This window comes from Typha angustifolia, chromosome 8 (genome assembly GCF_048772165.1).
Source record: "Typha angustifolia cultivar Huaian chromosome 8, ASM4877216v1, whole genome shotgun sequence".
Taxonomy (NCBI): domain Eukaryota; kingdom Viridiplantae; phylum Streptophyta; class Magnoliopsida; order Poales; family Typhaceae; genus Typha; species Typha angustifolia.
Genome location: NC_133246.1, coordinates 7,987,809 through 7,994,447, shown reverse-complemented (window position 1 = coordinate 7,994,447; position 6,639 = coordinate 7,987,809).

Sequence of the window (6,639 nt, the reverse complement as noted above, 5' to 3'; positions counted from 1 at the left end):
TGGGAGAATCTCTTCTTCATTATCTTGCCGTGCAGCCATGGATCTGGTGGTCGTCATAGGAAGCGCTTGTCCGAGGAACGGTGGCTCTGATACCAAGCTTGATACGATCACGCCTCGGGCTATGGAGCTTTGATACCAAGCTTGATACGATCACGTCTCGGGCTATGGAGCTCTGATACCAAATTGATACGATCTCCCCTTAGGCTAAGGTTCGATCTCTTCCAATTTTATGATCTGGACTGATTTTACATGAAACTTTGAAATAAGATCCCGAAAGATACCACCGTCGGATCGATGTGAAATTTTGATATGTTGTCGCTCTTGAAAAGAGCTTTCCAACAAATCAAGTTTCAGGCGAAGCGGAGTTGGGGATCTCGAGATATTGTCCATTTAGTGGACGAACGTCAGGATGCTCTGTTTTGGATCCGTGGATGGAGGCACGAGATCCTAGGTAATGGTGATTGGTGGAGGACCGGCGTTAATGGGGTGGCACCGTTGAAAAGGTGGTGGTGGAAAGGTTATGGATGATGGAAAGGTTAGGACAAGTGTTGGATAGATTGGAATAAGGGGGAGGAGAGGGCCACCCCTAAGGGACTAGGGTGATTGGCCGGTCGAGGGAGGTTAGAAGCGGCGTCGCCGGGGATTGAGAGAACGGGAGCGAAGAAGATAAAGGAGGCAAGGCAAAACTCAATCTCAATATTCAATAATCAATTCTAATTTTGGTTGCCCTACACATCCTTTTATAGGCTAACCAACAACTCAAATTAACCCTAAAACATAATTTTCGCCGACCGCGTTCGAACTCGCCCGACCGCGTTCGAACGCACTGAGTTCGCTCTTCTGGATTTGCGAACGCGATGCAGGCGTTCGAACGCGCGATCGAATGCGCCTATCGATATTTGCGAACGCGATGCAGGCGTTCACAGTGCGTTCGAACGCACCGCATCCGAACGCACAATACACTTTCTTCACCCACGTTCACAAACCGCGTTCGAACTCACTCCACCCGTGTTCGAACGCGACTTACAGAAAACTTATTTTAATGGAAATTAAACACTAAAACATGAAATAAAAACACTCCTAAAGTGAATCCATGCTCGAGACGACGTCGGTGAAGTCCGAATCGTATCAGATGCACTCTCGACCCCTCCGGCAGCTCCAAACGATATGTAATCGGACTAATACGGTTTAACACCCGAAATGGACCGAAGTAGCGATGTGCTAACTTCTAGTTTTGCATTAGACGCAAGGTCACCTATCGATACGATTGCACCCTCACAAACACCCAACTGCCAATGTCGAACTCCTGCTCCCTATGATTACGATCATAAACTTTCTTTATGCGGTTTTGAGCAAGTTTAAGATGGGCACGCAACCTCCTCAATGTGGCGTCTCTATCCATCAAAGCTAAGTCCACCTCCATCTGATCTACAGATGCTACTAGATCATAAGCGCGTAATGTCGAAGCCATGCGTCCATACACCATCTCAAATTGAGTCATGTCAATACTGCTATGGTAGGCGGTGTTGTAAGATCACTCTGCCCTCGATACTCCAACTTTCGATGGCACTCTGAATCATTCAACACCTCTTGTAATAATCTTAAAATATCTAGGTCGGATGTACATGCATACCTCAGCTCATCAAGAAAAGAAAAGATGGGAGAATAATAGGCTGCAAGCTCGGCGATATCGGGTTGGCGTGATAATGCATCTGCCGCTTTATATTTTTCGTTCCTTTCTTGTATTAAATTTCATAATCATACCCCAGCAATTTTGTAACCCATCTATGCTGTGCCGGAGTGTGTATACTCTATCCCATAAAGTATGGAAGGCTCCTTTGATTGGTTTAAATAATGAATCATCTACCGATCAAATAAGGCCACCACTTCGTCACTATATATAGAATTGCCAACATCTTTCTCTCATAAGTCAATAATTGCTGAGATTTTTGTGATAAAGCTTTGCTAAGAAAGGCATTGGGACATCCTCCTTGGATTAGTACAGCTCCTATGCTAACTCCTGAAGCATCACATTCCACAATGAACTCTTTGGTGAAGTCTGGTAGCGCTAAAACGAGCGCCGTCATCATTACTATTTTCAATTTTTCAAAGGTAATAGTGGCTTCATCTGTCCATCTAAAAGAGTCCTTCTTCAACAAAGAAGTGAGAGGAGCAGCAATCTTGCCATATCCAACGATGAAGTAACGATAATATCCGGTCATCTCCAAAAATTCTCGCAATCCCGTGGTGGTAGTAGGAATTGGCTAAGCGGTCATCCATACTATCTTTTGAGAATCCGCTGCTACACCTTCCACTGAGATGATGTGGCATAAATACTCCACTTGTGGTACTCCCTATAAGCACTTGAATTTCTTGATCTTCAGCTGGTTTTGCTTCAACAAATTCAGCACATCCTCCAAATGGTGCCAATGCTCCAATTTAGTCCTACTATACACTAAAATATCGTCAAACAACACCAAAACATACATTCGCAATAGAGGCCGAAATATATCATTCATGAGGTCTTAAAACGTAGCTGGAGCATTAGTGAGACCAAAAGGCATCACCCGAAACTTGTAATGTTCATCCGAAGTCCGAAATGTTGTCTTGTGCACATTCGCCAGGCGAACTCTAATATGATGATACCCGGCCCTCGAGTCAAGCTTGCTGAATATAGTCACCCCTATAAGCTCATCCAGCAACTCCTCTATAACTGAAATAGGATACCGGTCCTTGACGGTAATAGCGTCTAGTGCCCAATAGTCGACACAAAAATGTCATGTCTCGTTCTTCTTTCTCACCAATAGCATGGGCGATAAGAGCTATGACTTGGTTGAATGAGGCCTTCCTCCAACATCTCGGCTACCATCTTGGAAATAACTTCCTTTTGCACATGTGGATATCGATATGGCCTCACATTCTAATAGGCTCTGATACCAATTGAGAGGCTCTAATACCAATTGATGGGTTCTGGAACCAAAAGATTGGCTACGGAACAATTTCTTAAAATCTGAATTTAGCGCAAGAAGTAGTCCGCGCAATTGTGGGAACATATTCGTCAGATATTATTCGGTTGTCAGAAAATTACGAAACTAATTGGGTTAGATTTGTAACTTCCTAATCTACAACTTTTATATTTGAAAAAACCCCTAGACACACGTATGTATCTAACCTCTACGCAATGATATCGCTCTTTCGTTTAAGTAAAAATTTTAAAAAATATTAAAAACGAAAGTAGAGATGAATGCCAAGATTTTAACGTGGAAAAACCTAAAACGGGAAAAAAAAAACCACGGATCCAAACTCGGATCAAAACCAATCACTATGATAGTAGCAGTTACAAGACTGACTCACAAAACAACCCGTTAATCCAAACGACTTTGTTCCTCTCAGTCTTGATCGCTAGAACCCACGATTCACTGCTTCTCGTGATTGAAGTCCAATCTCAGTAACCCTCAAGATTGATCTTTCGTCTAGATAGCCCTTAAGACGAAAGATTATATTCTTGTAGATGAGAAGAACCTTGTTCGTTGAAGAACCGATGTAGCCTCTAGAAGTCTCCTTCAATAACGCTTCTTCAACTACCCTAGAGATAGGGTTTCACAATCCTTATATATGATCTTCAAGATAGAGCCAAATCCGAGTCTTATCCGTACTCACGAAAATCTAATAAATTGCAAACTTCATAGGTGCGTTTGAACGCGGCCCGAGTGCGTTCGAACGCGGCCCGGGTGCGTTCGAACGGCCTGACTTAATCTCAGGTGCGTTCGAACGGGCCCAAGTGCGTTCGAACGCGACAGCTTGAATTCTTCAGGTTGCGTTCGAACGCGTTTGTGAACCCTGCTTTCGGTCTGTGTGAACGCAGTACCCGCGTTCGAATGCGGCCCGGGTGCGTTCGAATGCGGCCCGGGTGCGTTCGAACGGCCTGGCTTAATCTCAGGTGCGTTCGAACGGGCCCAAGTGCGTTCGAACGCAACAGCTTGAATTCTTCAGGTTGCGTTCGAACGCGTTTGTGAACGCTGCTCTCGGTCTGTGTGAATGCAGTACCCGCGTTCGAACGCGTTTGTGAACGCGGCTCTCTGTCTGTGTGAACGCAGTGCTCGCGTTCGAACGCGCTTGTGAATACGGCTCTCTGTCTGTGTGAACGCAGTGCCCGCGTTCGAACGCGCTTGTGAACGCGGCTCTCTGTCTGTGTGAACGCAGTGCCCGCGTTCGAACACGCTTGTGAACGCAGATTTCGCGTTCGAACGCGTTTGTGAACGCGGTGTGAACGCGACGGCTTTTCTCCAATGATCTTGCAATTCTTCACACCAGAGATATTCTAGACTTGTGAAAAGCTCATATACATGAAAAAATACACTTAGAATATTTTGTACATAATTGCCAACAAATAAAAATCTAACAATCTCCCCCTTTGGCAATTTGTGACAAAACACCTAGGTTACAAGTTATTACCAAGACTTTAAACTGAGCAATCAACAAGTCTAGAATATTTTGCACATCAATCCCTGCAAAGAAATATATACCAATCCAAGATCAAATGAAAATAACTTGAAATGAATAAACAATTCAAACACAAGTTATCAATGGAGCATAAATTCAAAAGTACTTAAGCAGACAAAGTTCACAGTTATTTCAAGCAAAGTTCAAAAGTACTTAAGACTCTCATAAACTCCCCATATGCTCATACTCCCCCTACACACCTAGACACCTAGACACTAAGACACTCTCCCCCTTTTTGACACAAATGCCAAAGACTAGGTACTCGGAGGGAACTGACGATAAAGAATTGTCAACACGAAGTCGAGAGAGGTGATAAAGGCGGCCTTGGTTTCTTAGTAACTGTAGCTTTTTTTTTTTAGGCATTCTAGAGAATGAAAAAAGTCGCAAGATTCAACATATGCCCAAAGAGTACAAAAAAAAAATAACAAGAAATCCAAAAATTCTAGAAACTATGAAGACCCTAAGTGAAATCCATTTTCCACTTAAAAATGCTAAGTTATCACGTTCAATCGCACAAAAAAATATCAAGATATTAACTTTAACGTGATCAAAACTTGAAACCGCTCGAAATCAATCAAGATCAATAAACTTTGGAGATGCACTTCTAGAAATTCAAAATATATTCAAGACATAGAATATGACAATCAAATGAAATAAGTTATACACAGATCAATCAAGTCATCAAAAGCATATTATAATCAATTCTAATGCATCACTCAAAATTAAATTAATCTTGATTGATCATAACGATACGCATATGCAAGATGAGCATAGATAACATGAACAAATCTTTTTAAACAAACTTTACTATATAAACACTGATGCAACACAGTAGTCAAACCGACTTAGTATTGAAATTTTTCACTTTTCGACTTATTCTCCATAAAATAACAGGAATTTTTCCTGTATTTTTTTTTTTGCTGAAACATATATGTGCAATGATGGCTTTCACACATGAGTAGGTAGCCCTTTTCTTGTAGTAAAAATCAAACAATGTGCAAGAAGAAATTCACATATATCATTTTTTCTTTGTTAATTTGTAAATAATGTACTGAGTCAAACTGGACTCTAAACAAGACGGCTTTCACACTAACTCATTGTAGCCCTTTTCATTGATCTTTTATGAACAAATTTTTGATGACTAAGCATGAGGTCAAACTGTGCAAATCAAGGTTAATAGTGAGCTATTTAAAAAAATAATTCATGATATCATGCTCACTCAAGAATACACATACGTTATGAGTGCATTAAATTTGGTTTCATTATAATAGAAGTCGAGGGAGTGACAAAATCAAAATTGATACAATATACTACAAGATGACAAGATTGACTATAATAACTCATAATCAAGAGAATAATCATATTTTTATGTCAAGAGTATATTATTGAATCGAGGAGTGCATCAATTTTATTTTATGATAAAAACTCTCGACAAATCTAAAACTAAAACCAAAGAAAATTTCAGAGTAAAAGAAAACCTAAAAAAACGAAACGAAAAAAATTCACAAACTAAAAAGAACACAAATCCCAATAAAATCAGTCCAAAGCACAAATCCCTAAAGAAGTACGAAGATACTCAAATCTCTGTAAATCCAAAGGTTTTGTAAACAAATCACCTAACTGTTTCTTCGTCTCAACATGTTCTAGTGCTATTGTTTTGTCTTCAACTAACTCGCGTATAAAATGATGTCGGATATCAATATGCTTTGTACGCGAGTGTTGAATAGGATTTTTTGATATATTAATAGCACTCATGTTGTCACAATAAAGCACCATAGTATCTTGTTCAATGTCGTAATCTTTGACCATCTGTTTCATCCATAGTAACTGAGAATAACAACTCCCTCTTGCAATGCACTCGACTTCCGCAGTAGATAAAGATATCGAGTTTTGTTTCTTACTGTGCCAAGCAACCAGATTGTTTCCAACATAAAAACATCCACCTGAAGTACTTTTTCTATCATCACATGAACCTGCCCAATCAAAATCCGTGTATCCCGATATGATAGCGCCCGAGTCATAAGTAAACCAGATACCTAAATCAACTGTGCCACTGACATATTTTATGATACGTTTCACAACAAACAAATGTGACTCCTTAGGTTCAGACTGAAACCTAGCACACACACCGACACT